Genomic DNA, 21,024 nt, shown 5'->3' with positions numbered 1-21,024 from the left:
GTTTGCGTATTATATAGATAAATTTATAATAGATTTGAATTTAAAAAGTAATATCTCTATAAGGTTTAAATTTTATATATTGAATATTTTTTATTTAAATTTATTTATATAAATATTTAATTAAATATAAAATATATATTTTTATAATAATAATTATAAATTTTTATATATTTTATTTTATATAAAATAAAATTTAAATATTTTATAAAATTATTAAAATTTAAAAATATAAATTATTAATAAAAATAATTTTTTATGTAAAATATTAATTAAAATATATAAAATTAAACAGGTTCGAATTTTTTTTGGGCAATAATAATCGGGTTTGAGATAGGTTCGAGTAATTGAAAATAAATTTTAAATGAATTTGAGGCATATTCAGGTTTAGATAATATTAATCAGGTTTGAGTAGGATAACTTTCGCTGATACTCTATCCATTGTTATCTATAGGGTTAATCGATCGGGTACAAGTTTTTTAGAAATGAATTGAATATATTTTGTTGTTTAGAGTCTAGAATTTTATAAAAATTAAATTTAATTAATTTTTTATTAACTTTATCCTTGGAATTAAAATATTAATTTTTTAAATTAAAAAATTATTTTAAAACTTTTAAATAAATAAAAATAAATATAATTATTTGAGAATTCAATTAAATTCTTTTATTATAAATAACTTATTTCAAACAAATTCTTTTAAATATTTAATTGATTGAATTTTCTTGACATGGATTTAAATAATATATACACAAATTTAAAATAATTTTAAATTTAAAAAATAGTATAAATAATTTTCTTGACATGGATTTATATTTTTTGTGTTACATCAAAATTGGTTTATATAAATAATTAATTAAATATAAATTATTATTAAATTTTAAAATATAAATTATTAAAAAATATAAATTTATAATAATACAAATTCATTTAGGTTTCGTATTTAGTCAAAATACTACTTTAATTTCTTATTGTTTTATATCTTAACTAAAACTTATTTTAGTTTTTCTATTCTACCTATAATTATAAGTTTTTGTTTATAATTAGAATTTAGTTTTTATTTTTCTTATTTAATTTAGAATCCCTCATATATTTTAATTTAATTGAATTTCCTACTTTGGTTAGTATTTATATTTTTTTTATTATGATTAAGAGATTAAAACTCTATAAATAACCCTTAATTCTATGTATTTTCAGTTTTATGAACTGGTGTTCTTAAATTTTGAATTAGTGTTGTTGATTTATGGGTTGTTGATGTGTTTTGGATAAATGATTTTGAATTTTAATGTGTTCTAGGTTTAAATTGTAAATTTTTATTTTGATTTAAAATATTAAATAATTTTTATATTTAGAATTAAAAATATATTTTTTATTATTAAAAGTTAATATTTTATTAGTTCATAATTAATTTGTAAAAAAATTGAATTTATTAAATAAAAAAGTTTGAAGGCAAATATAGCTTTATTCCCTCAAAATGAGAGATAAAGTGCCCTAAACTCAAATTGAGTTTAAGGTCTAAATCCAATTGCACGTAAGAAATGTTTTGTGGGTTCAATGCTCAGTTTATGAGAATCCAAAGAATCCAAAGCCCAAGCCCTTATATGACCTTCAAGCATGGCATCGTTTTTCTTTTAATTAAAATAAATAACTAATTAAGTTTCAATTTCCTTTTTTTTATAACTGCTAAAAAAATTATACCTTTTAAATTTTTGCAACTCTATCTTATATTATACAAATTATCAATTAAATCATAAGCTTTTTAACCCTTATTAATTATACCTTACTGTTAATAAAATCATTATCTCACTAATGAAGATGCAATCTCAGCTGCCATGTCATGCTAACAATATGGTATAATTGATAAGAGTCAAAAAGTACAGGATTTAATTAATAATTTAATTAGTAGAAGGTATACTCAATTCAATTCAATTAAGTTTTTATTCTAAAAATTTATAGGGGTCGGCTATATGAATTCTCTTTCTCTACTCTAAATGATTTTAGATTAAATCTTCGAAAATATGTAATGCTTCTAAATTATATTGTATTATTCTCTTCCAAATCAGTTTAGGTCTATCATTTCTTTTTATTTATATCTTAAGTATTTTGTACTTAGTCAGTCCCAAGCCTGGATAAAGGAGGATGGTTGCAGTAAGTGACGACCAACGTAAAAATTTCGCCATACCTCATGATATTGATTATTAAGAATTAGTATAAAGTATAATTGCAAAAAAATTGAAAGTATAGGATGTTTTGGCAATTTCTTCTAAAGTTATTAAATTTTAAAATACAAATTGTCAATAATAAATATATTTTATATAGATAATTTTTACAGATATTTTACACGTTGCGATCCCTAATATATTCTAAAGACTAAAATATAAAATTTTCTTAAATGTTTACTATAAAATTAAGTTATATATAATTAATTAAAATATATATAACAAAAATAATAATGAAGTCTCTAAAAGTAGTTAAGGTTGGTTATATGAAACATTTTTTATCATTCAATTATGTTTAAAACTAATTTCGTATCAAATTTAAAGGTTATAAATTTTTTTATATTACTTCATTTCATGTCATTTTAGGTATCTCTCGTTCCATTTTTATTTCTTTTACCACTTTTTTTATTATATTTTCGTGTTATCATTTTCATGTCAAGTAAATTAATCAAAATTAAATTGTTAACTCACTCTCAATTTTAAAAGTAATTTAAAATTTTGTATAAATTAAAATGATTGGAAAAATTACCAAAAAAACCTATACTTATGAATATTTTATAATTATACCCCATGTTAAAAAATTACCAATTAAGCCATATACTTTTTAACTCTTATCAATTGTATCATACTGTGGCATGACATGACTTGTCACGACCCAACCTATGGGCCGGACCGGCACTAGGACCTGGGCCAGCCTAAAGCCCCCGAGACCCGTAGTAAGCCTAACTGTTCATTTACCCAATTCTAAGGCCCATTTGGGCCCAATTTCAAGAAACCAAACGGACAGAGTCCGGCCATAAAATGGACTTTCCAACGAGGAGTTTTCGACTCACCCGACCTGTAAACACAATAAATACTCAATTGGGGAGCTCAGCTCACCCTCCACATACTCATCAGCATAAAAATAAATGGGAGCTCAGCTTCCTCATTCAATCCATCAAACATGCATAGAATATTAAGTTTACAGGTCCAAAATAATAATTTAGTTTATAGACCCAAATCAAATAAACATTTCTAACACATGCGGAAATTCTAAGATTTAACAAGTTTATACAAACATTAGTAATAGACCTGCGAGGGAGAAAGCAGGTTAACCTCAAAAATATCCTCCTGTGGCCTGGAAAAATTTTTGAACAGGAGTGAGCGTTCGACTCAGAGAGTAAAATATCAATTTTAACCATAATCTCTATAACTATCTAAAACTAATGCACCCTGTAGAGTGAAATGCAACATCAATAATATTTTCACATCATAATATCAAAAAGGTAATTTGGAGCACTCACGCACCCTGTAGCATCAATCATAATATATGGGAGCTGATCCCCTATACAGCTCTCTTAAATCCAACTCAGTGCCAGGAAGAACTCAAGCCGGACTTTCGCTTAATAAACCAAATCGGGGGTCCCAGCGAAGAACTCAAGCCGTGACTACCCCCCGAAGGATCGGGTCCCAGCGAAGAACTCAAGCCGTGACTACCCGTCCTGTCCATAGTCCACACCACATCACACGCACACCAACGCACGCACACTGCTCCAAATTACCACAACAACATCATGGCACTTTAACAGTTATCAATACAACATAAATCGTGCCTAGAGTTTAACTACATAAATATATGCATATAAGTGATGCATGGGCATGCTTGAACATATAATAATAGTGAAATTACAATTAAAATTAATATTTTACTCACAGACTTGACGATGGTCACTGAGGCGGCTGGGCGGAGGAAGAAGGTCATGTCCTGCTCACCTGACAATTTTTATTACAATCATTTAATAAATTTGACTCAATACAAACAAAAAAAAAGACCAATACGTCTTAAGTCGTGCCGAAAATCCGGCAGAGTCTCCCCTATACCTAGGACCTACCCAACCTGCAAAAGGGCTCAAAACACACTTCTATATTCACAATCCATATGTCGACAACTCAATCACATCACACAGCCCCTCCTGGGCCCACCAAATCAATCATCCATCACAACATGTAAAATTTCAATTTAGTCCCTATAATTGACCATTTTTGCAAAAACTGCCCAAATAAGCTCTAAAAATTCTAAAACTTTGCCCCGCGATCCTTAGCAATATTACTAGGCTATTGCAAAAAGAATCATAATTTTCTAAGCTACCACGAATATTTTATGGATTTTTAATCCTATTTAAGCACTAGAAAATTATGAAAAAGCAAGGTTCGGGTTTACCTTTGCCGATTCCGACTTTGGGGACGCGCTCAAGACGTTTGACAATGGGGGGATAGCCAAAACCTTGATCCAATTCGGAGACTTTTCCAGAACGTCTCGCCGGAAATTCACTGCAGGACAACCGCCGATTTCCGCGAATTGAGATACCTACACGAAGCCCATAACACGGGGGTTAGTACATAAATTTTTCAGAATTTTCTAAGCTCATTTAATGCTCGGAAAAACACTGCGAAGTTCCGTGGGATCCACCGAAAAACGGTGTCGGAAAATTTTGAAATTTATATCCTCGCGAAGCTCTCGACGTGTGGAGCGCTCTGGTACTCTCGGTTTTCTCGTGGGATTCACGGTTTTCGAGAAATCTAGCCCAAAAGTCGAAATGGGCTAAAAACTTCCCGAGCAAAAATTGGACAAACCGCTCGATGGATTTCGGCGTTCTTGGTGTCTATGGAAAGCTCACGAGTAGATGATTTTAGACACAAGACCCGGTCCAATTGGTGGCGGACGGCCAATTTTGGCCGGAAGCCAACGCCAAGGCAAGGGAGGGAGTTCACGCGCATTTTCCCCGCTGCTAGCGCCACCGGCCGGGAGGCGCTGGCCTACCGGGTGGCAGGTGGAGGTCGGCCTGGCCAGGGGCAGGAGGAGAGAGAAAAGAGAGAGAGAAGGAAGAGAGGTCAACGCGCGCGGGAAAGGAAAGAAGAAAAAGGAAAAGGCCAGTCCGATTCGACCGGTCCAATCCGATCTGGTTCGATTCGACCGGTCCGATTCAAGATATAAAATTTTGAATTTTTACTCTGTCTCGGGACCGAAAACGAGGTCCAAAAATTTCGAAAAAATTCCAGAAAACTCAGAAAAACACGTAGACTCCAAATATATTTTTAGTTTTACCACGTGGTCTTTAAATTAATTTTTAAAAATCATCAAAGTTTATATTTTCGGGAAATCGAACCCGATTTTTAAAATCCAAAAAATCTCAAAAAAATTCCTAAAATTTAAATAAAATTAAAATACCAAAAATGCTCATAAAATTTAAAATTTTGGGGTGTTACATTCTTCCCCCCTTACAGAAAATTCGTCCTCAAATTTTTACATAAGGCAGAATAAAGCACATGATTATACATTGAACAAATAAGGGTACTTGCTACGCATGTCCCGCTCGACTCCAGTGCACTCTTCCACTGACTGACTCCTCCACAAAACCTTAACCATAGGGATCTATTTGGATCTCAGCTGTCTCACTTGGTAGTCCACTATGGCTACAGGCTGCTCCTCAAATGTTAAGTTCTCTTTTAGCTCTATCACATCCGGCTGTAGTACATGAGAAGGATCTGGAATGTATTTCCTGAGCATGGAGATGTGAAACACGGGATGAACGTGAGAAAGGTTGGGTGGTAGCTCCAACCGATAGGCAACTGCTCCAACTCTATCCGTAACCTCAAAAGGTCCGATATACCAAGGTGCCAACTTGCCATTCTTTCCAAATCTCATGACTCCCTTCATCGGAGAAACCTTCAGGAATACATAGTCGCCATCGCAAACTCCACATCCTCCGTCTGGGTCTCCATAACTCTTCTCGCCATCTAAAGTCAAGTTTTCAATCGCTCCTCGATTAAATGAACTACCTCAAGTGTAATCGCACTAGGTCTACATCATGCACCTTCGCTTCTCCCATTTCCGTCCAACACAGAGGAGACCTACACTTTCTTCCATATAGTGCCTCATAGGGTGCCATCCCTATGCTGGAATGGTAACTGTTGTTGTAGGCAAACTCCACTAAAGCTAGCTGATCATCCCATTGACCTCCAAAATCCAAAACACTCATGCGAAGCATGTCTTCCAGTGTTTGGATTGTCCTTTCGGACTGTCCGTCTGCGAGGGTGGAAAGCCGCATCAAGTTCAATGCGGTGCCAAGTGCCTCCTGCAACTTTCTCCAAAATCGAGAAGTGAACTGGGGCCCTCTGTCAGATATTATGGAAGCTGGAACTCCATGCAATCTGACTATTTCTCGAATGTAGAGCCGCGCATCGTGCTACGTAATATGTAGTCTTCACAGGTAAGAAGTGAGCTGATTTGGTCAAGCGGTCTACAATTACCCATATCGAATCATATCCTCGTGTGGTACGAGGCAACCCAGTCACAAAATCCATGGTGATCATTTCCCACTTCCATTCTGGGATAGGGAGCTCCTGCAGCTTACCAGACGGTCTCTGGTGTTCAAACTTCACCTTTTGACAAGTCAAGCACTCGGACACAAAGTCTGCTATGTCTTTCTTCATGCCATTCCACCAATAGCTATTCTTCACATCATGGTACATCTTGGTGGAACCTGGGTGGACACTGTACAGGGTATAGTGTGCCTCTCGCATGATTTCGTCTTTGAGATTGTCCACATCGGGCACACATATCCTAGAACCTTGCACTAAGGCGCCATCATTGGCAAATCCAAACTCACCACCTTCACCTTGTCAGACTCTTTCTATGATCTTCATCAATTGTTGGTCTCTGTGCTGGGAAACTCTAACTCTGTCTCTCAAGTCTGGCCTCACTGAAAAATGAGCCAGCAATACCCCCTCATCTGAAAGATCTAGGATTAAACCTTGATCCATCAACTCATGTACTTCCTGAATCAACGATTTCTTCTCTGCTGAAATGTGCGCCAAACTACCAGAAGATTTTCTGCTTAAAGCATCTGCTACAACATTGGCCTTCCCAGGGTGGTACTGGATGATGCAATCATAGTCTTTCAGAAGCTCCATCCATCTCCTCTGTCTCAAGTTTAAATCCCTCTGTTGGAAGATGTACTTCAAACTCTTGCGATCGGTGTATATCTCGCACACTTCACCATACAGGTAGTGTCTCCAGATTTTTAGTGCAAAGATTACAGCCGCCATTTCTAAATTATGGGTGGGGTAGTTCTGCTCATGCCTCTTCAGCTGTCTTGAAGCATAAGCTACTACTTTTCCACTCTGCATCAAAACACACCCTAAGCCAACTCTGGAGGCGTCACAGTACACGGTGTATCCTTCACCACTCATAGGTAGTGTTAACACAGGGGCGGTGGTTAGACACTCCTTAAGCTTCTGGAAGCTCTTCTCACAGTCATCTGTCCAAATGAATGGAACATTCTTCCGAGTTAACTTAGTTAGGGGAGCCACTATCCTGGAAAAATCTTGCACAAAACGCCTATAGTAGCTAGCTAAACCCAGAAAACTTCGCACCTCGTTGGATCTGTAGGCCTAAGCCAATCGCCATGACTTCAATTTTCTTGGGATCCACTTGAATACCTTCTCTTGAAACCACGTGTCCCAAGAATGAGATGCTTTCTAGCCAAAATTCACATTTCAAAATTTGGCATATAGCCGTGCTCCTCAAAGTCTGCAACACCATCCTCAAGTGCCACACGTGTTCTTCCTCGATGCGAGTATGACACCCTTACCCGTACAAGATACCCAGTAAGTAATGCCACACGGTGTCTGGCACATTCTAATATACCTTAATTAATTTATACCATGCTTGTGAATATAATTTATGAAATATAATTTATTTTAGCCATTTATCAAAAGTATTATTTATTTGAGGTTCCGAAGATTTTAAAGAAAATCCGGCGGAGTACCGGCTAAAAATGGAGAAAACAGTTCTTCGGAACCTGTTAAAAACACTTCAAAAATTTGTATTCAATCATCTCAAACTCCAATATCCAAAATCTCAACAATATTTCTCAATTTCAGTTCTCAATAACCTTTTCATTTCTCAAACATCCATTTCTCATAATACTCATATACAAGTAATAAATAAATGCTCAAATTTTTCATTCATAGTCATAACTTTCATTATTTACATGAACATCAAAATATATTACATAAGTTCAAATACATATGAGAAAGTAAAAATTTGCTACAAAATATCAAAATGACACCTAGTGTCCTACCAATGCAATCGCAGGTTGAGGTGACAAGGACATCGTGCAGAATCGCAGGATGGACTCACCTAACGTGGTCTACTGGGCTCACGATCGGGATCTCCAGTACCTACGCGTGGCAAAAGCAACGCGCTAAGCAATAATGCTTAGTGGTGCAATAATATAATAAAAGAAAATAGCAAAAATTTAAATGTGTAGTGAATGTATATGTTTTATTTGTTTGGTATTTGTATATCATTTACTTTGTCCACTTTTATTTATTTGGTTGCCCCAAGTAACCTACACTAGACGACTGGACTGGATAACGGGTAAACTGGCACTGGGTATCTAGTACCTCGGGCCGTCACACCATCGGTCACATATGCATCTCCGGCAGTACGTAATGACTAATAAGTCAGTAATAACATCAGGCACAAGGACAAGTCTCAATACAAAGTCAGAATGGCTAAAAGCCATGAAATCACGGAATGGCATATTGCCATGTGCAGTACTGCTAACTGAACCCTATTGGCATGCCAAACTATCCAAACCAATCATGTTAGGTATACTAGGGCATTCGATACTTTAAAATTCTTCAATCTTTAAATTTCAAGTTTCGGTGTTACTATTTACCTCTATGGTCAACTAAAATGTTGACTTTTAGGTAGAAATTAGGTACATTGGTTTTGGCACTCCCAACATACCACATTTTGCCTTAAAAACTTGTTGGAATTGGTCACCATTACCATTTCTAATTTAAAACCAAGAGGGCAGAAAATTTCAGTTTTTGAAGCATATGTTTACTGTTCCATTAAACACTATTGCAGTGGGAATTTGAAGAAATGACAAACATGAAAGTTGTTCCTTATTTTGTCTAGTTGAATTTCCTTTTTTGAATCACTCCATTTGGAGTTTTTTAGCTCCAGATATGGCTCAAAAACCACAGCTGGCCGGATTACCAATCTGCAGAATTGACCATATCTACAGTAACATAAACAGTGACTGTGATTGTATTTTTGAATTGGTTCTGACCATAATTTGGGGTAGGTTTCTTCACGAAAGTTGTTTGTCTATTTCTTAACTTGTTTCTGTAAAAATTTCAGGGCAATTGACCAAATCTACAGTGAGTTATGGCCAAATGAACAGTTACTGTTCATTTAGTCATTCTGCAGAATCAGTTGCAGGGTATCCGGATTGGGGCCAAGTTTTGGTCCTCTTGCTTTGGTCTTTTGGGCATGGTTTCTTCAGAAAAAATGTGCCATTATAAGCCTAGTTTCATGTCCAATTGGCCAAACACCAATTGGACCAACACAGCCAAAGTTATGGCTATGTAATTGGACTGAAATTTCAGTCCATTGCTGCTATCTTTAGGCAGCATAGTCATTCTCTTTGCCAAGCCATTTTTCAGTACAATTTATGGTCAACATACCTCAAATGGTCACTAATTGACCATTAGAGTGTTCTTTAACAGTTTCATAAGCCAAGTCAAAGTTTCACTTCTCAAAACCCTAATGTCCAACTCAATTTACCCATAAACCTCAATTAGCACACTAGTTCAACATCCATGCATATTCATACCTTAAACACCATTTCTAGCTCACTTTAAGTCCATTAAAACAATCAAAACCATTCCTCTATTAGGGCTGCCGAATTCTATGGGGACATACACATGAATTTGTTTCATTTATTTCACAATTTCTCATCCATTACAAGCCTCAATCATGGAATTAATGAGTTTTAACTACATATATGCACTAACCTCTTGTAGGGAGATTTTCCCCAAGCTCAAAACTTCACTTTCCTTCTTCTTCTTGGCTGCCAAAAGCTTCCCCAAGTGATATGGTCAAGGTTTAATGAAAGGGGTTAGGGTTTAGTGGTGTAACAAAGGGAGCAATTAAGCTTGATTGAAAAAAAATCAATGGAGGGGTCTAGGGCATGTTTCGGCTGGCTTTTGGGGAGGGAGATGGCTGCTGCAATTTTTGTTATTTTTGTCTTCTTTTAGTCTCTTTTATTTGTTAGTCAATTAGTTGCTTAAGTGTGATTGGTGGAAAATTTTAAATGACATCACAATGATGTCATAAATAAGTCTTTTTCCCATTTTCCTTTCTTTTTTCCACTACTCATTTTCAATTTAATTTCTAGTAATGTTTATTCATATTTTATGTCATATTAATTATTTACTCAACTGGACAAGTCGGCCAAAAATCACCTCTGAAGGCGAAATGACCAAAATGCCCTCCGTTTGGCTTAACGGGTCAAAATTGTCTGTACCGATTGAAAAATTTTTCTAGGTATTTTCTTGGCATTCTAATGCCATGGGAACCTCAATAACCCTTCTCTAGAGTCTTAAAAATTATTTTATAATTTTTCCCCCGGGTCTAGGGCTCCTCGTTGCGAGAACCGTAACTTCCCTCTGGTTACCCATCGCTAGGGCACCGGCTCGTTTAACTTGGTTGTATTTTATTTCTAAAATTTTTACTAAATTTTTCTTATTAATATTTGAGTTAATTATGATTCCCGACTTTAGTTTAAATATTTTTCCGGACGTTCTAGCTGTCCGGACCGACACCGGTCACCGGAACAGTAGAATGTACGGAGTTGGTACAGGGAGGGTGTTACAGAGAGTATACCAAAATGTCATCTATGAATACGATGACAAAACGGTCCAAAAATGGCTTGAACACCCTGTTCATCAAGTCCATGAAGGCTGCTGGTGCATTAGTGAGTCCAAAAGACATCACCAAGAACTCATAATGACCATATCTTGTCCTGAAAGCCGTTTTGGACACGTCCTCATTCCTGATTCTCAATTGATGGTAGCCTGATCGCAGGTCTATTTTGGAAAAGAATCTAGCCCCTTGGAGCTGATCAAACAGATCATCGATCCGAGGAAGTGGATACTTGTTCTTCACAGTCACCTTGTTCAGCTGTCTATAATTGATACACAACCTCAATGACCCATCCTTCTTGCTCACAAATAGAACAGGAGCGCCCCAAGGTGAAGTGCTCGGACGTATAAAACCCTTGTCCAAAAGCTCCTGTAGTTGCTCCTTCAGCTCATTCAATTCTACTGGTGCCATCCTGTAAGGTGGCATCGATATGGGGTTTGTACCCGGCACAACATCAATGCAAAACTCTATTTCCCTTCCTGGTGGCAACCCTGGAAGCTCCTCTGGGAAGACATCCATAAATTCTCTGACAACAGGAACATTTTCCATGCTGATACCTTCTACAGATGTATTTCTCCCAATGCCAAATACCCTTGGCATCCACGCCTCAACATTTTTCTAGCAATAATTGCTGACACCAAATTATATGGAGCCACGCTCCTGTCACCATCAAAGCTAAACTCTTCCACACCAGGTATGTGGAAATACACCTTTTTGTTTCTGCAGTCTAAAGTGGCATAATGAGTTGCCAACCAATCCATCCCCAAGATTACATCGAAATCCATTACTGGTAAAGGAACCAAGTCTGCTGGGAGGATCTTTCCATCCACTACTACTGGGCTACCCGGAAAAATCATATCTACATCTATGTTGTCGCTAAGTGGGGTAGCTACTGACAAAGGGCACTCTAAAGTTGTAGGGTTTCTACCCAACCTCATGGCAAACACAGGGGAGACAAATGAGTGCGTAGCATCCGGATCTATCAAAACACGAGCCTCATAAGAATAGACCAGAAGAATACCTGCCACAACTGCATTTGAAGCTTGAGCATCCTGGTGGGTCAGGGTGAAAACCCGAGCTTGACCCCTACCTTGAGTGGCGTAACTCGACATCGACTTCTACCTCCCGACCGCCTCCAAATCCACGCCCCTTGTCCTCGCCTGTTGGCCATCGAATCGATCGCCGCCATGTTGGAAGTACCGGATACAATCAAGAGGAACATTTGCAATAGAACCTCGTGACCCCATCTGTGGCTCATCAAAACGGGCATTCTTCAGCAAAGTGACTGGTTGGCCACACTGGCATACTCTGATCCCATCAAACAAGGTTCTCAATGTCCTCTTCCACACTGTGCACAAGGTGCCAAGGAGGATCTGAACTGCACTTAATCGGCCAGACTGAATCTGTGACACCGCCGGATCCATACCAGTCCGAATCCTCGAGGTTTGTGTCTAAAACCACTCTTCTTGTTCCTACTTTTTCCTCTGTAATTACTCTGGCCACCACTGTCCGAGTACCCATGGAAGGAACACCGAGGAACCCTCGCTCTGCTTTTCTTTGCCCTTCCATTGTCATCCACAAAGATAGCTAATCTTTATCTGCCTAGCTCGATCAACTACCACATTAAAAGATCGACGACATAATGGCCGTGTTTGCATACCTCCCGCCCCTTTAGGAATCTCTTCACCTTCATAGTTTCAGTAGCTACTCAGTAGGGGCATACCGCTCGATTCTAGAAATTGTAGCATACTCATCTACTGCACTGCCATTCTCGCCTTAAGGCCTCAAAGGCCCATCGCTTTTGATCAAGCTTTCGCACAAACCGATTGATAAAAAGTTCCACAACCGAGCCCATGTCAAACCCTCCATCCGGTAACACGTAGTCATTCATCCATTGTCTAGGCATAGGCCCCATGACATGCCGCATACACTCTATCGCCTTCTATCACCAATCAGAATTCTATTCCCCGCTTGTCTCAGGAATCCAAAACCGATATGCATCGCCCGACACATCATAAGTACCGTGCACCAACTTCTTAAAATTGATGATCTGCTTGTAAGGTTCTCCTCTTGGTGCGGTGGATCGCTTTGTGGAGGGTGGACCATATATTGTGCCATCATATCGATGGTTCTCTCGCAACCCAAGAGTAGTCGCCATGGGGTCCATGGGACCTGTGTCATAAAGGATCGATCTCAGATCGGGGTGGCTGCTCCTCTACTTGAGCAGCTCTAGGCCTCCTACCCCGCCTTCTCAGGGCAGGCGCCTCATCCTGTGCCGACACCTCGTCTGGCACATCTGGTTCTGGTGCAGTGGTAGCTCTCCTGCTTCTACGCATTTCCCTGAAATTCAGCAGCATTAGCCCACAAAATTCAAAACTGCACATTACATAGCTCTATAGACTCATGTTTACACACAATATATAAAGCAGAAACTAGAAGCAAAGATGACAATGCAAGACGAATATGGACCCTATTTTTCCGCATGTGACTCCTAGTAGACTCTTCCCAACACTTAGACAATTTTTCCCTAAGAATCTGGAGCCTAAGCTCTGATACCACATTTGTCACGACCCAACCTATGGGCCGGACCGGCACTAGGACCTGGGCCAGCCTAAAGCCCCCGAGGCCCGTAGTAAGCCTAACTGTTCATTTACCCAATTCTAAGGCCCATTTGGGCCCAATTTCAAGAAACCAAACGGACAGAGTCCGGCCATAAAATGGACTTTCCAACGGGGAGTTTTCGACTCACCCGACCTGTAAACACAATAAATACTCAATTGGGGAGCTCAGCTCACCCTCCACATACTCATCAGCATAAAAATAAATGGGAGCTCAGCTCCCTCATCCAATCCATCAAACATGCATAGAATATTAAGTTTACAGGTCCAAAATAATAATTTAGTTTACAGACCCAAATCAAATAAACATTTCTAACACATGCGGAAATTCTAAGATTTAACAAGTTTATACAAACATTAGTAATTGACCTGCGAGGGAGAAAGCAGGTTAACCTCAAAAATATCCTCCTGTGGCCTGGAAAAATTTTTGAACAGGAGTGAGCGTTCGACTCAGAGAGTAAAATATCAATTTTACCATAATCTCTATAACTATCTAAAACTAATGCACCATGTAGAGTGAAATGCAACATCAACAATATTTTCACATCATAACATCAAAAAGGTAATTTGGAGCACTCACGCACCCTGTAGCATCAATCATAATATATGGGAGCTGATCCCCTATACAGCTCTCTTAAATCCAACCTGGTGCCAGCGAAGAACTCAAGTCGGACTTTCGCTTAATAAACCAAATCGGGGGTCCCAGCGAAGAACTCAAGCCGTGACTACCCCCCGAAGGATCGGGTCCCAGCGAAGAACTCAAGCCGTGACTACCCGTCCTGTCCATAGTCCACACCACATCACACGCACACCAACGCACGCACACTGCTCCAAATTACCACAATAACATCATGGCACTTTAACAGTTATCAATGCAACATAAATCGTGCCTAGAGTTTAACTACATAAATATATGCATATAAGTGATGCATGGGCATGCTTGAACATATAATAATAGTGAAATTACAATTAAAATTAATATTTTACTCACAGACTTGACGATGGTCACTGAGGCGGCTGGGTGGAGGAAGAAGGCTGTCCCGGCTCACCTGACAATTTTTATTACAATCATTTAATAAATTTGACTCAATACAAACAAAAAAAAAAGACCAATATGTCTTAAGTCGTGCCGAAAATCCGGCAAAGTCTCCCCTATACCTAGGACCTACCCAACCTGCAAAAGGGCTCAAAACACACTTCTATATTCACAATCCATATGTCCACAACTCAATCACATCACACAGCCCCTCCTGGGCCCACCAAATCAATCATCCATCACAACATGTAAAATTTCAATTTAGTCCCTATAATTGACCATTTTTGCAAAAACTGCCCAAATAAGCTCTAAAAATTCTAAAACTTTGCCCCGCGGTCCTTAGCAATATTACTAGGCTATTGCAAAAAGAATCATAATTTTCTAAGCTACCACGAATTTTTTATGGATTTTTAATCCTATTTAAGCACTAGAAAATTACGAAAAAGCAAGGTTCGGGTTTACCTTTGCCGATTCCCACTTTGGGGACGCGCTCAGGACGTTTGACAATGGGGGGATAGCCAAAACCTCGATCCAATTCGGAGGCTTTTCCCAGAATCAGTTCTGCCGGAAATTCACGCATCTTATTAACCGAATTTCCACAAATTGAGGATACCTACACGAAGCCCATAACACGGGGGTTAGTACATAAATTTTTCAGAATTTTCTAAGCTCATTTAATGCTCGGAAAAATACTGCGAAGTTCCGTGGGACCCACCGAAAACGGTGTCGGAAAATTTTAAAATTTATATCCCCGCGAAGCTCTCGATGTGTGGAGTGCTCTGGTACTCTCGGTTTTCTCGTGGGATTCACGGTTTTCGAGAAATCTAGCCCAAAAGTCGAAATGGGCTAAAAACTTCCCGAGCAAAAATTGGACAAACCGCTCGATGGATTTCGGCGTTCTTGGTGTCTATGGAAAGCTCTCGCCGAGTAGATGATTTTAGACACAAGACCCGGTCCAATTGGTGGCCGAATCGGCCGGATTTTGGCCGGGGAAGCCGAAACGCCGCGCTCGCGAGGGAGGGAGTTCGCGCGCGTTTTTTGGCCGTTTGGGGAGGCGGCCAGCTGGCTGGGGAGGCTGGGAGGCGGCGCCGGTCGGCTGGGGTGGCAGGGGGAGGTGGCTGGCCGGCGGCAGGGGCAGGAGGAGAGAGAAAAGAGAGAGAGAAGGAAGAAAGGTCGACGCGCGCGGGGAAGGAAAGAAGAAAAAGGAAAAGGCCGGTCCGATCTGGTCCGGTTCGATTCGGCCGGTCTGATTCAAGATACAAAATTTTGAATTTTTACTCTGCCTCGGGACCGAAAACGAGGTCCAAAAATTCCGAAAAAATTCCAGAAAACTCAGAAAAATACGTAGACTCCAAATATATTTTTAGTTTTGCCACGTGGTCTTTAAATTAATTTTTAAAAATCATCAAAGTTTATATTTTCGGAAAATCGAACTCGATTTTTAAAATCCGAAAAATCTCAAAAAAATTTCTAAAATTTAAATAAAATTAAAATACCAAAAATGCTCATAAAATTTAAAATTTTGAGTGTTACATGACTACCTTAGTGAAATAACGGTTTTATTAAAAATAAGATAGAATTAGTATGAGTTAAAAAGTTCAGAATTTAATTAATAATTTTTATAATATATGGTAGAATTACAAAAATTTGAAAAGCATATATATATATATATATATATATATATATATATATATATATATATATATATATATTTTTTTTTTTAGTAGTTATCCCTTTTTTTTTATTAGGAATTGTAATGAGGTGCATTAAGAGTAAGATCACTCCCCCAGTCTTTGTCCCATAGGAGATCAGGGTTAGAGTGAGACTTTCCTATAGAGAAACAGTATAGGATGGATTTCATACAAAGATTTTTCTTCCTAATTTTTATTTTAATTTATCATTATATGATATAAATTTATTTGCTAAAAATAAATTATAAGTTAAAAATATAAGTTTTAAATATAATTTTAAAAATATACATTTTTAAAAAAAGTAATATATAAATATATAAATTAAATTATTTTTTAATAAAAATAATAATATATTTTTATGTGGGGTTATAGAGATTCAAAATGAGGAGACCTTCTCCCATCCCTATCTTACACATTATCGAATTAAGAAAAATTTGATCAAGTGTGGTATGGGTCACATTAAGTTCGGCAACAATTGTCCTTCCTATTTTTTATTGAATAGATGATATAAAATAAAAATAAAAATATAAAAATAAAAATAAATTATAATTAAAATTTTCATATATATCGTACAATGGAATAGATTAAAATCTGAATAATTTTAGTTTTTAAATTTTAATATTAGTTTAAATTAATAATATTTTTAAAATATTAATGTTATATATATATATATATATATATATATATATATATATATTTTGAAGGGAAAATAATAATGAAAAAGTATATAGAAGGCATTTGAATATGTCATCTCAAATAACTGTTTAACATGACAAAATGTAAAGCAGATTCAAGTTATGCAAACTATAATCAATTCATCAACAGTGACATTTTAATGATTGAAAATTACACATTGTCCTTAATAGAAAGAAAAATAAAAAGAGATTAAAGGTGGATTAAAAAGAAAAGGCAATGACTTTTCTCAGTAGTAATAAGTACAATAATTAGTATAAAAATATTTTTTAAAATTATAAAGTCTTGAATTTGAGTTATAATTAAATTTAAAATATATAAAAAAAAAATTGCAAGTGATGATGTGGGCATGGAATTGAATGGATGGAACCATAATGGAATTTTGGGGCCATTTTGTGATTGAGCAAAGAATCAGACAAGTAGAGTAGGGTTGAAGATGAGATTTGCTGGATTAGATTACCACGTGGGGTGGCCATGCTCAATCAAACTCATGTGGGGTTTATTTTGCCTTTTTTTTTTTAATAAAAAATTATAATTTTTTAAAAAAGAAATGCCAAAAATAATAATAATAATAATTAATTTTTTAAGTAAAAAATTATTAAATTTATTAGTACTGTTAATCAAATGTTAATTTTCTAATTTAAGTTGTTTTTATAAAATTTGCTAATTACATCACTTTGAGTGGTTTTAATGTCTTTCTATTGCGTCTAGTCATTGTAAATGTTGTCCTTCTACTAGTCTGTTGTGTCATTAAAATGTATTATATTATATTTTATTATGAATATAAAATATAAATATATAAAATACACATACTTAATAGATAGATTTTAATATATATATATATATATATATATATATATATATATATATATATATATATAAATCAAATGAAATACATCAACACATCTTGCCAACTAGTTGAGTACCTTGATGGATGATGGTAAGTGGGCTTGATTAGAAAGGGCTACAGTTACATCAAGAGATGAAAAGGATGTCTTTACTCTTATCCTAACAGTAATTTGCTAGAGACATCAACCTAATCATTCTAATATATTAGAGATTTTTTCTACCTTTCTTTCCAAGAAAAAAGATATTTAGGCTTTTTTTTCTTAATTAAAAGAAGGAAAAAGAATTTAATTCTTACACAATAATATTATTTTTTGATATATTTTTTTAAATTAAAAAAATAAATTCTTTTATTTATTAGGTACAATATTTTTTCAAGAAAAAAAAGTAAAATAATTAATTTAATTTAAGCGACTTAACTAATTTTTTAGTAGGGATAGCAACAGGTCGGTCGGAGCAGGGATCGCTTCTGTCCCTACCCCACAAGAGTTTAGGATTAGGGTAGAAATTTATTCGTCTAATAGCGATTTTATTTAGCAAGAACTTTTTTTTATTTTAATTTATTATTATAAAATATAAATGTATTTATTAAAAAATAAAACAGAAATTAGAATTATATATTTTTAAATATAATTTTAATAATATATCTATATTTTTTAAATTATAATCTTTAATATATATATATATATATATATATATATATATATATATATATATATATATATATATATATTGTGTAGGGTGGGTTATGAGAAATTAGGATGAGAATAACTTTTTTCCGTCCTCATCCCACACGATATTAGAGTCGAGCAAGATTGAAGAAATTGATCGAAGCAGAGCGAGATAAGTTGGATTCAAAAATAATTGTCATCACTATTTTTAAGCCTTTAATTCTAAAATATTAATTTAAATTATTTTAATAGTAATTCAAATAGTCTAATCTCAAATAATCATTTCTTTATAATTCTAATTCAAACTTGACTCTAATATTAATTATAACGCTCAAATTTAATTGATTTAAATAACTTTTATCCCTAAATTATTAGTGCCAAAATGATAAGCACAAAGTGATGTGTAGGACGGGGCTTACTTGTACAGTTGCATAAGTGTTTATGTGGCACATGAGTTGCACAAAATTGGGGCTATAAACAAAGCACCGAGCATAAGCATAATGTGGGTAAGCAGACATATGTGTAAGGTATACATGTGGATGATGTCCCTATTATAAATACTAATAGACATGTGCACCAACCATGAGTTCTTCACCATCTAATATTTGGATTTCTTGCCATTTTTGAACATCACAAAACATTTCTCAAATAAATAGCTTCCATCACTTCATGATTTTGTCTTCTCATATCTATATATTGCTTATTTTCCCATTCAATTATTCTTATGTTTCAATTATTTCATGTATATATATTAAATTACACAAACAATATTTCAATTTAAAAATATATAACGTTAAAATACTTAAATTTTAATTTATAATATAAAATCTTGGTCTTTAATTTAAATAATATAAAACTTAAATGACTTTCCGTAATTTATTTTTAACTTATTTATATTGATTTAGCATTTGTCAAATTATATATATATATTTTGGTACCTTCAAATAAATAGATTCGAGGTAAAGGTTATTAAAATATCAATTTGTACAATTTAGATCAGAACAGGAGAGAGAGAAACTAGAAAAAAATTAATTATGAAATATTATTTTAATTAATTAATTTTTTTAAATAAATATCAAATTAATAGAGAAAAACATAATTTTTAAATCTAATAAATATTACGTTAACAAAAATAATATAGAAATTGATTACTGAAAAATACGAAAAAGTTTTATATTACGTAAATTAAAGATACATGTTTTATATTACAAATTAAAATTAAAATTTAGATACCTTATTATTACATACTCTAAGTTTAGTAGTTTCTCAAATCTCATTAAAGGCAACTCAAATTTTTTTTTTCTTTTTTTAAGTTATTTGAAGAGTTTTTAAGCCATTGGGTAAGAAATTTTAAATTTTATTTGAATTTGATTTACATAATCAGGGGAATTTATTTAGTGTAATTGTTATATATAATAAATACCCTCTAATCATTAATTAGGATAGATGTCATATAAAATTTATCATATGATATAATAAAACCGTTATACAATGACTGTATTGTAAATTTTTTCTCAACAAATGAGTTTGAACACAAATTTTATACAATAATGCAACTTTAGTTTGAGGGAAATTATGGGATAAATTGAAATTTATTTGAAAAATAAAAGTAAGAGAAGGCGAGGCATATGCGAATGCTTGCATATATAGTTCCCTGTGAATTAGGCTCCTCTCTAAGAATTTAAAATTTAATATTAAGAAAGTTTCTCATTACTGAGAGCTAGAGAGTTCATGCTTGATAAGATTCAAAGTAGTTCCTTGCAATTTGATATTCAACTCTGTTTCACATCCACTGTTATACTACTTAATGAATGAAAATTGAAGGCTTTTTTTAATCAATTCTTTATTGTTTTTAGAACATTACAAAACTATGAAGTCCAATTCTCCTTCTCCTAGATATGGTAAGAGCACTCTTTATATGGTAAGAATGCTCTTTATGAACAAGTACCTGAAACATAAACCACAATCTATTAACCTTTATTATTGGATTGGGTGAAATGGAGAGAGTTGAAAAGAAAAGATATTGCTAAAATGATAAAAATTTAAGTTGCATGCATAAAAGAGAATGAATCAAGCTTGATTTCATTTTAAAAACTAGTTTAAGAGAAGAAGATTTGTCCAAATCTTATATATAACACTAGATAATACATTCTCCTCACACCTAGATATGAACATCTGAAATATGAAATTTGCGTGCAAACACATTTGCAGGTGACTCAATATTAAAATAAGGTAAGCTGTAATACCATGTAGAGAAAATAAATTGTACATAAGGACGGAGCTATTTGATATTAACTTAAAAAAAATTCTCATATATAATAAATATAAACCATTTAAATAATTTTTTGACCCATTAAAATATTATTATATTTAATAAATCTAAATTTATTAGAAACTTCACTCTAATATTTATTATTTTAATTTTAAAATAAATAATAAAATCTAAACAAAAAAGTTAAAATCTATCTATTAAAAACTCTAAAAGATTAAC

The sequence above is a fragment of the Hevea brasiliensis genome, chromosome 2, assembly GCF_030052815.1.
Source record: "Hevea brasiliensis isolate MT/VB/25A 57/8 chromosome 2, ASM3005281v1, whole genome shotgun sequence".
In the NCBI taxonomy this organism is placed as follows: domain Eukaryota; kingdom Viridiplantae; phylum Streptophyta; class Magnoliopsida; order Malpighiales; family Euphorbiaceae; genus Hevea; species Hevea brasiliensis.
The sequence above is the reverse complement of the archived record's forward strand: the minus strand, read 5'-3'. Positions refer to the sequence as shown.